Source organism: Cervus canadensis, chromosome 8 (genome assembly GCF_019320065.1).
Source record: "Cervus canadensis isolate Bull #8, Minnesota chromosome 8, ASM1932006v1, whole genome shotgun sequence".
NCBI classification, from domain to species: Eukaryota; Metazoa; Chordata; class Mammalia; order Artiodactyla; family Cervidae; genus Cervus; species Cervus canadensis.
This window is the reverse complement of record NC_057393.1, coordinates 72,740,832-72,754,552: the sequence shown is the minus strand read 5'-3', so window position 1 is coordinate 72,754,552 and position 13,721 is coordinate 72,740,832.

Below are 13,721 nucleotides of genomic sequence, written 5' to 3'. Positions count from 1 at the left end.
CCAAAGAGCTGTATACAACTTAATGACTAAACAACAACATCAAACTAAAACAATAATTAATTGTATTAAGGATAAGCATTAATAGACTCATCTAAATGGCATAAACAACACCCCAGTTAGCAAATGAGGAAAGTTTAGCCCCAAATAGTGACATATTAATTGTCATGTTTTAATAAGGGAATAATAAGGCAAATACCCTGAGTAAGGGACATGGAAACTATTGCAATGGACAGAATATTTTCATGAGAAAAACTATCATTGCTTTTCCTCAGGATTGTGAGTGAGTCCATTCAAAGGGCACGGTTTCAAATGTGTTTGCCTGTTTGTCAGATCAATTTTGAAGATTTTGTCTTTCGTATTGCCTTGGGGAAGCTACATGACCTAGAAGAATGAAATCATTAATTTATAATTTCCTGGAACCTCTATCCATGTCTAGGGCTAATTTCATGGCAAATAATATATATAACTATTGGCTATTTCTGAGATAAAGGGAAATATGAGGGAAATGAGTAACAAGTGAAAACACAAGCTATTAACTTAGAAAAAGGAAAGAATGCTTGAAAGTGGAGGAGACACAATTTTCTATGTACCTGTGATGCAGCTATGTAAGTGCTCCTTAAGTACAAGTTGGCCGTTGGCCCCTGGAAAGTCTTCTTTAAGATGCATGTGTTATTCTTTGTTTTAAAAAATACTATGTGCAGAGGATATAATTTTCATCTTATAATAGGACTTTTTAAAAAGTTCTTATCTTTTTAAACATATTTTTATGGTATGGAACCAAAAAAAATTCTACTATAATCTCTTAATGTTGACGTAAAAACAGATAAACAAATAAATACACCGGAAGCCAGATCATGGTCTCTTAGAAATAAAATAGAACTAAGTTTCCAAACAGCAAACTCAGTTCCCTTTCTATATAAGAACTGAACTGCCTCTCCTTAGCAAGTTTTAAATGCTCTAAAGCCATATCTAAAACAGGACTTCAATAATTTGAAATAAATTTCTTCTTCTTGGACTACACTTTAGAAACTAGTCAAAGAGATGTAAACTAGATTTGGTTACATACAAGTTACTTCCTGTTTATTCCCAAATATTTCACTTCAATTCTCTTTTTCAGAATTTAAATGAAAGCTATATTAATTCAAGTAAATAAACATCCAATAAATGTAAGAGAAAAATAAAATACAATCTTTGGTCCCAAGGAGTTCACAATCTTATAACGTAATTAAGTGTATATTAGTCTCAATGTATAGCATGTAAATGTATGAAAGACAGAGTGAGGGAACAGAGGAAAACAAAGCAATTAATTCATTCTGGATGAACAAAGTCTTAAATGTTTCAAGTTAATGAAGCAAATTAAAAGATACATCAGCAAAATAGTGGAGCAGGGAGCTCCAAGTTCTTGTTTCCCCACAGAAAAATTGAATGGCAGGCAGGAACTGTTAAAACCAGCTTTGTCAGAACTTTGTTAAAGGGTCAAAGGTTTACAACAACCAAGTGTACACTGAATGAAGACAATGGTAGAAAAGCTTTGGCTTGTACTCTCTCTTTCCTCAACCCCTTTTCTAGCATGGCAGCAGTCTTGAAGCTGATGAGAATATAAACTAGCACAACTACCATGAAAAATGTTTTGGCAAATAGTTAGAAAACTAGATATCAAATTACCCTATAGTTCAGCAATTCCAATCCTAAGTATGTATTAAAAAAATTGAACATAGGGGCTCAAACAAATATTTGTATACCAGTGTTTTTTTGTAGCATTATTCACATTAGTCAAAAGGTAGAAACATCCAAGTGTGTATCAACAGATGAAAATATAAATAATGTTTGACCAGTACATATAATGAAATATGAAGCTATAAAAATAATGAAACTCAGTACATGCAACAACAGGGACGAATCTTGAAATATTATGCAGTGAAGTAAAGTAGAATAAAAGGACAAATACTGTATGATTCTACTTAATATGAATAATCTGGAGTAGACAAATTTGTGGTGACAGAAAATAGATTAGCATTGACCAGGGTCTTGGGGGAAATGGGAATGGGAATTTATTGCTTAACAGTGACAGAGTTTCTGTTTGGAATTATGAAAATGTTTTGGAAATAGATAGTGGTGGCAGTTGCACAATATTGTGAGTGCAATTAATGCCACTGAATTTTACACTTTTAAATGATTGAAATGGCAAAATAAAGTACACAAATAAAATTTAAAGTCTTCAATCATGTGTAAATACAGTACTAAAAGATAACATTTTCAGAAGATAAAAAACAACAGGAAAGGTAAAGGTATAATATGCATAAAAGAAAAGAAAACTGAAAGAGTTTGGAGATAAAATTGGAAAAGGAGGCTTATACCATATTATAGGGATTTTTAAAGGCCAAGTGGAATTTGTTCTGTAAGAAGAGAATAGTTGAAGACAAATTGAAGAGGGAGAGTGATATGACTGATTTATGCATTTTAATAAATTGGAGATTGTTTCAGAAGGAAATATAAATTGGAAGATGTTAAATCAGTATGGAGATTATTGAAAAAAAAAACCCATTAGATGGAAACACTGGAGAAAATATACAGAAAGGCATGAGAGAAATACAGGAGGTGATTGAGAAGCAAATGTATACAGTGTGGAATATCTAAATTATGGAAAATACGGATTATAATGCCAGATACTACAGGTATACAGTCCAGGTATTACTTTTACCTAAATAAGTATCCTAATACTGTACTGTTGTGTTGAAATGTCAAATGGGACATAAGTTCTAAAACTTACTGCCCATTTTATCATACCTACCTTTCTATCTATGTATCTATCTATCTATGTATCTACTAGCATTGCTTTAAAAAAAAAAAGAAAAATCCATGGCTGATTCATGTCAATGTATGACAGAAAAAAAAAAAAACTATGTATCTATCTATCTATGTATCTATTAGCATTGCTTTAAAAAAAAAAGAAAAATCCATGGCTGATTCATGTCAATGTATGACAAAACCCACTACAATATTGTAAAGTAATTAGCCTCCAACTAATAAAAATAAATAAAAAAATAAAAATAAAAATAAAAATAAAAATATGAAAAAGATGAAAATGTGGGGAAAAGGTAAACTGGCAAAGTGTGAAATTCAATGGAAATTTTATTAGCCTATAAAATCATGTTCTATAATTATTACTCTCCCCTACTATGCATGTTTAAAATATTTACATGAAATCATTAAAAGCTATGATGTTAAAAACATTAGAATATGAATTTGTTTTTGATCTGTTGTGTAAGTAAATTAATTTGACTGCCTTAAGAATTCAATAAATTGTTTTAATGAATTATCTCTGAAAAAAAAAAAAAGGAAAGTGGAAGAAATTTGAAAGTAAATCTGATGGTAAAGAAAAAGCAATGTAACTAATGATAGGGGCTTCCCTGGTGGCTCAGCAGTAAAGAATTCACCTGTCAATGCAGGAGATGTGGGTTTGATCCCTGGGTTGGGAAGATTCTCTGGAGAAGGAAATGGTAACTCACTTCAGTATTCTTGCCTGGTAAATCCCATGGACAGTGGAGCCCCACAGGCTACAGTCCATGGAGTCACAAAGAGTCAGACATGACTTAGTGACTAAACAACAACAATTAATAATAGACAATAAGCTGCACAGTTGAATAGAAAATTACATTGGTTATTTTTGTGCATCCCAAAGGACTTTGTTTACAAAATCCTTTTCTAAGAATATTTCAATGATATATAAACTTCTGAACAGTATCTTCTAACTGGGGCCAAATTTGCTGGCATATTGAGTACAGCAGTTTCACAGCATCATCTATTAGGATTTGAAATAGCTCAAGTGGAATTCCATCATCTCCACTAGCTTTGTTCATAGTGATGCTTCCTATGGCCCATTTGACCTTGCATACATCAAGGCTGTATATTGTCACCCTGCTTAATTAACTTATATGCAGAGTACATCATGTGAAATGCTGGGCTGGATGAAGCACAACCTGGAATGAAGATTGCTGAGAGAAATATCAATAACCTCAGATATTCAGTTGACACCACCTTTATGGCAGAAAGTGAAGAGGAACTAAAGAGCTCTTGATGAAAGTGAAAGAGTAGAGTGAAAAAGCTGGCTTAAAACTCAACATTCAGAAAACTAAGATCATGGCATCTGGTCCCATCACTTCATGGCAAATAGATGGGGAAACAATGGAAACAGGGAGAGACTTTATTTTGGGGGGCTTCAAAATCACTGCAGATGGTGAAATAAGCCATGAAATTAAAAGACACTTGCTCCTTGGAGGAAAAGCTATGACCAACCTATACAGCATATTAAAAAGCAGAGATATTACTTTTCCAGCAAAGGTCAGGATGTAGTCAAATCTATGGTTTTTCAGGTAGTCATGTATAGATGTGAGAGCTGGACTCTGAAGAAAGCTGAGCACTGAAGAATTGATGTTTTGAACTGTGGTGTTGGAGAAGACTCTTGAGAGTCCCTTGGTCTGCAAGGAGATCCAACCAGTCCATCCTAAAAGTGATCAGTCCTGAATATTCTTTGGAAGAACTGAAGCTGAAGTTGAAACTCCAATACTTTGGCCACCTGATATAAAGAAATAACTCATTGGAAAGGACCCGGATGCTGGGAAAGATTGAATTCAGGAGGAAAAGGGGACGACAGAGGATGAGATTGTTGAATCACATCACCAACTCTATGTTCAAGAGCTTCAGCAAGCTCTGGGAGTTGGTGTTGGACAGAGACGCCTGGTGTGGGGCAGTCCACGGGGTTGCAAAGAGTTGGACATGACTAAGCGACTGAACTGAACTGAACAGAAATGCATTGTATTTGTAGTTTAAAGACGTTCCCACAAAGAAAACTCCAAGTTTGCATGGCTATAGTGGATAATTATGCCCACCAGTTCTAGAGGAAATAATAGAAATACCTCCAAAAAATTGAAAAGCAAAAGAAAATTTCCCAAATCATTTCATGAGATTAGCATTATTAGCTTGATGTCCGAAAACAGATAAATGTATTTTAAGAAATTAAAACTACCTAACAATATTTCTTATAAAACAGGGTATAAAAATTCTTAACAAAATTTTAGCAAATCAAATAGAAAAATGCATAAGAAGGACAATATTTCATTGCCAAATATGATATAAACTGAGAATGTAAGGTAGATTTAACATTTGAAAACTAACACATAAACACACCATATAAAAACTACCATGTAAAAAAGTAATATAAGCAAATAGTGACTGAAATCTAGAACACATAAAAACTATTGAAATCAACTGAAAAAGAGAAACAACCCATTAAATAATAGGTTTACAGAAGAGGAATGGAAAATATGCAACTGTACAGAGATTCAAAGAGCAAAATTTAGAAAACAATAAAATAAAACCAAAATACATTATTTTATACACACCAGGTTTTCAAAAAATTTAAGAAGATCTCCTATTATTCAGAAATAAATACACTGAGTTTATATATGAAATCAGCTTAGATGTATTGCAGAAAAACGTATTGAAGAGAAAAGCAATTTTCACATAATACCATTCAGATCAAATTTAAAATGTAAAAGTAAATCATATAGCTTATTATGTATACTATATACAATAGAAAACATTATAGAAAATATTGGAAATATGAAGGGAATAAAAAACAGAAAAGTTTCAATAATAGTAGTATCCATATGGGAAAAAGTGTTTCAATGACCCAATAAGTTTCTACTCCTTAAGGGCAATGAAAGAAACTCAGTGTGCATTGTATTATCCTTAGTTCCTTTGATAAATTACTTTGATTTTAAAACTAAAGGTCCTAATATGACATATATATATGTATATACACACACACCCACATAGTACAATATACACACACATTTATATATACATAAATACATATATGTATGTATGTACACACACTAAATGTCAACATTTGCCCTTTGACACTTCATGGATTGATGGAGTTCATGAATTATTGCCTTTAAGGAAAATCATAATTTTTCCTTCATGCCTGAATGTAAAAAAAATCTTATGCAGATAAATTATTAATAATTCTTTTGTATTTGATTTAAAAAGTAAAAACTGAGGCCTCAGGATTAAAAAAATGATGGATGTATCTTAAACTTGAAGACATTCCTTTTCAATCTAAATTACCAATTCTAATTATCAGAAGTAAGAATTTGGTCATCTGCAAATCCAATTCCTAAACTTTATTTATAGCAGATAGAGAGCAATCATTATGTTTATGTATATACCATTGCTGGTTTTTTTTTTAAATTTGATTTGGAGAGTTACCTTGACAACCAAATCACTGACTCAGGTTCTATACCCTGATTGATTCCCAAACCTCAATGTCACTTCAAGAATTGTTTCCTATAATAGTAAATAATACTCTTTTAACTAGAGTTGCAACCTTTCCAACTGTCTTAAGAGCAATTCCTTCATTTACTTTATCATAAACAATTTATAATAAAACATTTTAAAAATAATTGCTAATGGTTTGATGAAGTTATTTACTCAAAGGTGTTTTAAAAATTAAATGTTAGTGGAACATGACCTTACCCTACAGTAATCAAGTATATTAATTTGCAACCAAATGGCTTTCTTTCTGTTGACTGAATATGGTTAAGCTGCATAAATTTACATTATTAGCTAAATTTTAAATTCAGGGCTTCCCTTGTGGCTCAGCTGGTAAAGAATAAGCCTGCAATGTGGGAGACCTGGGTTTGATCCCTTTGTTGGGAAGATCCCCTGGAGAATGGAAAGGCTACCTACCCAGTCCAGTATTCTGGCCTGGAGAATTCCGTGGACTCTATAGTCCATGGGGTTGCATAGAGTCGGACATGACTGAGTGACTTGCACTTTCAGGTAGTGCCAGTGGTAAGGAATCCGCCTGCCAATGCAGGAAATGCAAGAGATGTGAGTTCTACCCCTGGGTCAGGAAGATCTCTTGGAGTGGGAAATGGCACCCCACTCTGGTATTCTTGCCTGGAGAATCCCATGGACAGTGGAGCCTTGTGAAACACAGGCCATGGAACTGCAAAGAGTCAGACAGGACTGAGCACAAACATTTATTTCAATGTAATTCCCTTTAACTAAAAATATCATTATTTATAATAAATGCACTCTATTTTTATGTAGCTGGCTTTCCAAATTCCTTATTTCTTAAACATGCACAGCTATTGAAGGAAAAATGAAAATAAGTTACAGTTTTCAAGTGAGTATGTTGAAAATGCCAACACAGTTTTAAAAGAAAACACATTCAAATAATTATGGCCTGAAGGGAGTAAAATGATTTACTGTTTCTTGTATGTAGCTGCAAAATGAATGTCTTTCAGAAAGACTTTTAATTTATAAATCAAGGGTAGCAAAGTCTGAAATTATACTAAATCTAAACAGGGAAATCATTTTACATAAAGATTACATTGTGGATCACAAACGAATTTCATCTATTTTCCCAGAAATTACTGTCCAGAAAATCATTTGTCACAATCATATGTAAATATGTAATTTGCTTGCCCTGGTTACAACTTCTATTAACATTCATAGGAATGGCATAGATTTGCTAAAAAAATGTCCTTGTAATTGTGAAAATTAGTTTTGTTTTCCAAACTACTTTGGTGGAACAAATTTGTAACAGAATCTAATACTGATGATTATATACTTAAAAAAGAAGAAGAAGAAGAAAAAAAAAACCCTGAAATTTGTCAGAATAAAAAAAACAATGCCTTCATTTTCAGTCCCATTTTGTTTTATTCTACTTTGCACACACTGGGAAGTGTTACAGCTTGAGAAAAGCTGATCTTCAAACTGGCATCTTTTTCTAAGTTCTAAACAAAACTACCTACCTAAACATGAAGAAATGCAGCAGAAGAACATCATCCCTGATTCATTGCATTCATTTGAAGGACAAAACCATGTTTTGTTTAAAAGTATAAAATTATTATTTTACACATTAGAAAATACAGAGTGGTATTGTTCATGGGTTGTGGAAAAATCTATTGTATAACCAAATGGATTAATGTTAGTGATACCAAAATATATTCTGATACGGGATAAGTTTTGTTTATGATTCACTGGTGTGTGCAGGGCAAATGTGTCAAATGAAGAAGAATTCTGTTAATATGAAGATTGTCATGGAGTGGGTTAGCTTGTCAACAAGTTGTTCCCTAAGGAATGAGAATGTGGGGAGATTCTATTTTAAAGTGCATGATTCTTCCTGATTCACTAGGACTCTCATAATAGCTTTGTGGCCAGCACTTGTTCTGTTTTATGTCCATTTTCATTGTGCTTGTTTTCCGCCCCCAATCTTATGTAGAAAAACAGCATATACTAAACACAATAGAGGGAAACTGTTTTCTATTTTAATATCACTAAGATGGTTTTCTAGAAAAAATATATAAAATGTAAATGGTTTTAAAGTTATATTTTATAAATGATTTTACATAATCTGGTCTCACTAGGAGAGCTATATAAAGCAAAATATACAAAGGTTTGAGAAAATCAGAGAACGGTTTACATAGGAAGGAAAAATAAACTTCAGAGGGGAAGTCTGAAGAGCTTAAAAATAATCTGTTTTAGGAAGAGAATAGACTTACAAAAACAATATTAAAACAGTGAATTTTATACTATATGTTAAGCACCGTGTCGGGTTCCTTCAACTCTGTTTTATTTAATCCTCAAAACAGACATGAAGAGTTTAATATCATATATTAAGATAATGGAATTGAAGATTTGAGGGGAAAAAAGTAATTTATTCAAGGTGCTTTAGTTCCTGAAGGGCAGAATCTCAATTCAGGTCTTATAATTCAAAATTTAAAAAAGTAAATATCCAATAGTTAAGTGGGAAAAGATGTGGGTGAATACTAATAAACCTGATAGGTTAAATGTACTTGTCCCATTTACATAAAAGACAGACAATTAAGAAAACAAGCATTCCTGGTATGAGTGATGATGAAGAAAGGGATTATTAAGAAGCATCTTTCATCTCTCTTCTTTCATGACTACTGATTGGTAAATGGAAAAAGAGCAAACAAACAAGAACAAATAGAAGTTCGAACTAGATGTCAGGGAGAATCTTGTACTGTGCCCTCATTCATTCACTTAGTGATTCATTCAGCAGATGCTTTTTAGTAATGAGTAGTAGTTTAGACGGTGTTGATCATAAGGGCAAAGTATCATGGTGGTGGTGGTGGGTTAGTCACTAAGTCGTGTCTGACTCTTGCGACCCCGCAGCTATAACCTGCCAGGCTCCTCTGTCCAGGGGATTCTCCAGGCAAGAATACTGGAGTGGGTTGCCATTTCCTTCTCCAGAAAGTGTTGTAGTGGAGGCACTAAAGAATCTGTTCTTCAGTAGCAACAAACTAACAAACTTAATTAATTTAGATAAAACTATGTAAATTGGCAAAATATTGTGGGAAAGCCAAAACAAATCAGTGTATAAACAAGGAAATAACTGATTAATAATCTACAAGGAAACTAAGGCACACCTACCTTCTGATTATCATAGTTCTAGCATAAACAGATACTAGTTTTGATGTTCAACCAAATGGAATAGAGACTATGGCTAAAATTCTAATGTCTAAGTATGTTTCCTGTTTAACCACAGACGTCCTCCGATCATTACAATATGGTTTAGTTGTTTTGTTATGTTATAGATCATATACAAATAAATTAACTAGTATTCAAAATGATGCAATCTTACTACAAATAGTGCCGACTCTGGGAACAAATGTTGAATGGTAGACAAAAGATATGATCACAAAAGGGTTGGACTTTGAGTTCTACATTCACATTGCCTGAATTACCCAGCCTGAAGAGATTGCTCCATAAAAGGAAACTCTAGATAGAAAAGAGTATGCCGGTCAACATGCATAATATCTTAGATCATACCCTTGTGGAAATCAGCTTTGTTGGAGAATGAAGTGAGTAACTGTATAAACAAATGAATATACAGTAAGAAATGGAGAAATGTCTTGCAAGGTCTTATGCACAATTCTAGGGACAAGGTGTCATGGTGGGACCTAAACAGATGTCTGTATAAAAAAGACCTATTTGAAAAGATTATATTTAATAGAAATTATGAAAAGGGGACACCAGCCTTGTAAAGAACTCAGGGCAAAGCATTTTGAACATACATACAGAAGCAAGGTGTGAAAAGTTTTAGGTGGGTTGGAGTTTGGGATGCTTGTGAATGTGAAAATGATTCTGTGTTAAAAGTTAAAGGGACTGGCTAGAGATGACATTTGAAAGGTAGTGAGTGTCCAGGTTATACATACATTTGTAATTGAGAAAGCTGAAGGCCAATGATTAAGTGACCTGTCTAAAATCAAATTAGCTAGACACAAACTAAACTATAATATTGGTTTCTTAATTCATCATTAAGACTATCTATTTCCTACATTTCATAAGTCTTAACCCTAGGTTATAAAGCTCAAAAATGTATTTAGAAAGAGGAGAAACTGTTCAAAGGCTGATCTTTGTCTGCTTCTACACAAAATTCATGATCCAATTAAACTGTGTTATACAATGACCACTGTGTACCAACATCTTTCAGTTCAGTTCAGTTCAGTTGCTCAGTCATGTCTGACTCTTTGCAACCCCATAGATGGACTGCATAGCAGGCCTCCCTGTCCATCACCAATTCCCGGAGTTTACCCAAACTCAAGTCCATTGGGTTAGTGATGCCATCCAACCATCTCATCCTCTGTCATCCCCTTCTCCACTTGCCTTCAATCTTTCCCAGCATCAGGGTCTTTTCAAAGGAGGCAGCTCTTCGCATCAGGTGGCCAAAGTATTAGTTTCAACTTCAACATCAGTCCTTCCAAGGAACACCAAGGACTGATCTCCTTTAAGATGGACTGGTTAGATCTCCTTGCAGTCCAAGGGACTCTCAAGAGTCTTCTCCAACACCACAGTTCAAAAGCATCAATTCTTTGGTGCTCAGCTTTCTTTATAGTCCAACTCTCATATCCATACACGACTACTGGAAAAACCATAGCCTTGACTAGATGGACCTTTGTTGGCAAAGTAATGTCTCTGCTTTTTAATATGCTGTCTAGGTTGGTCATAACTTTCCTTCCAAGGAGTAAGTGTCTTTTAATTTCATGGCTGCAGTCACCATCTGCAGTGATTTTGGAGCCCAGAAAAATAAAGTCAGCCACTGTATCCACTGTTTCCCCATCTATTTGCCATGAAGTGATGGGACCAGATGCCATGATCTTAGTTTTCTGAATGTTGAGTTTTAAGCCAACCTTTTCACTCTCTTCTTTCACTTTCATCAAGAGGCTCTTTAGTTCTTCTTCACTTTCTGCCATAAGGGTGGTGTCATCTGCATATATGAGGTTATTGATATTTCTCTTGGAAATCTTTTTCCAGCCTGTGCGTCATGCAGCCCAGCATTTCTCATGATGTACTCTGCATATAAGTTAAATAAGCAGGGTGACATGATACAGCCTTGACATACTCCTTTCCCTATTTGGAACCAGACTGTTGTTCCATGTCCAGTTCTAACTGTCACTTCCTGACCTGCATACAGATTTCTCAAGAGGCAAGTCAGGTGGCCTGGTATTCCCATCTCTTTCAGAATTTTCTTTTACTCCTCCAATAATTTAAATGAACTAATGCTAGAGCTATTTGAGATTTGTACATTTACAAATACAATGTCCAAAATTCAACATAAATTGGCTCATTTTAATGTTACTAACCAAGAACTCAAGATCATTACACTTGTATGTTGTAACTTTCCATTGCATATACAATAGAGATTAACCAGCAGGAGACATCAGAAAAAAGGTCCATATATTCCAGAATTCATATTTTAATAAGCTGACTTTCATGGTATCTAAAAATTCCTGTGGAAGTTTTGCAGGAAATTGAACTCTGCCTAGATTTACAATTTAGGTAATTCTAATCTACATTCATGAGGGTGAGAGAACCCCAAATGATAATCATTTTTCTGAGCCCTAAGAGGAAACAAGAAGAAAGAAATTGACAGAAATTGTTCACAGAAAGTTGAACAAAATTTGAGATTCTAAGTACAGTTTGATGTATGATTGTTGAACATCACCCATTGCCACAAGCTGTTAAGGCTAGGGAAGTCTGGCATGTACATTTCGTGTACATGTACAATATAGTTGTCCATTTTATATATGCTGCAATTCCTAGTGAATGTATGTTTATGCTTAACTCTTGCTAAAGACATCTTTGGGTATATAGAATTCCTTATGCCTTAACAGAATGATAAGACTTGAATGGATTTAAATTCTTCTGTAACTAACAGCCTCGAGTAAGTCGTTTTTCTTCTCTAATGTTCAATTCTAATATTTGTAAAATAGGATATTAATCTCTTTAATTCATAGTTTGAAAGAGCACAGGAGAAGAAATCTAACATAATTCATGACAAATGCAGCTTCTCTCAGAAAGGCCTTCTCATTTTTACTTTTCTTGCAGGCTTATGTTTGGTTTGATTTGTTGTTTATTAAAAAAACAGATGTACCAATTCAAGAAGTCTCATGAGAATGTTTTCACTTACTATGACTTCCTAAACAGTGATGATTGTGCATTGATGTCTCAATATTTATTCTGTACTCCAATTACTTTTTATAATAATTTTAAGAATAATTATATATATTATAATAATTGCAAGTTAAATAAATATATTGCGGTAACATTGAAGAATTCATTTTCATTAAAATAAATTAGCACCAGAGTGAAATGATACCATGTGACTTCAAAAAATTGTCTTCAGATAAGAGGGTTGTGGGGGAAATTATTTATTTATTTATTTTTCATTTTTTTTATTAGTAGGACGCTGATTACTTTACAATATTGTAGTGCTTTTTGCCATACATTGACATGAATCAGCCATGGATTTACATGTGTTTCCCATCTCGATCCCCCCTCCTGCCTCCCTCACCATCCCATCCCTCTGGGTCTTCCCAGTGCACCAGCCCTGAGCACCTGTCTCATGCATCCAACCTGGGCTGCTGATCTGTTTCACCCTTGATAGTATACTTGTTTCAATGCTATTCTCTCAGAACATCCCACCCTTGCCTTCTCCCACAGAGTCCAAAAGTCTGTTCTGTACATCTGTATCTCTATTTCTGTTTTGCATATGGGGTTATTGTTACCATCTTTTTAAATTCCATATATATGCGTTAGTATACTGTATTGGTCTTTATCTTTCTGGCTTACTTCACTCTGTATAATGGGCTCCAGTTTCATCCATCTCATTAGAATTGATTCAAATGAATTCATTATAATGGCTGAGTAATATTCCATTGTGTATATGTACTACAGCTTCCTTATCCATTCGTCTGCTGATAGGCATCTAGGTTGCTTCCATGTCCTGGCAATTATAAACAGTGCTGTGATGAACATTGGGGTGCACATGTCTCTTTCAAATCTGGTTTCCTTGGTGTGTATGCCCAGGAGTGGAATTGCTGGGTCATATGGCAGTTCTATTTCCAGTTTTTTAATGAATCTCCACATTGTTCTCCATAGTGGCTGTACTAGTTTGCATTCCCACCAACAGTGTAAGAGGGTCCCCTTTTCTCCACACCCTCTCCAGCATTTATTGCTTGTAGACTTTTGGATAGCAGCCATTCTGACTGGCGTGTAATGGTACCTCATTGTGGTTTTGATTTGCATTTCTCTAATAATGAGTGATGTTGAGCATCTTTTCATGTGTTTGTTAGCCATCTGTATGTCTTCTTTGAAGAAATGTCTGTTTAGTTCTTTGG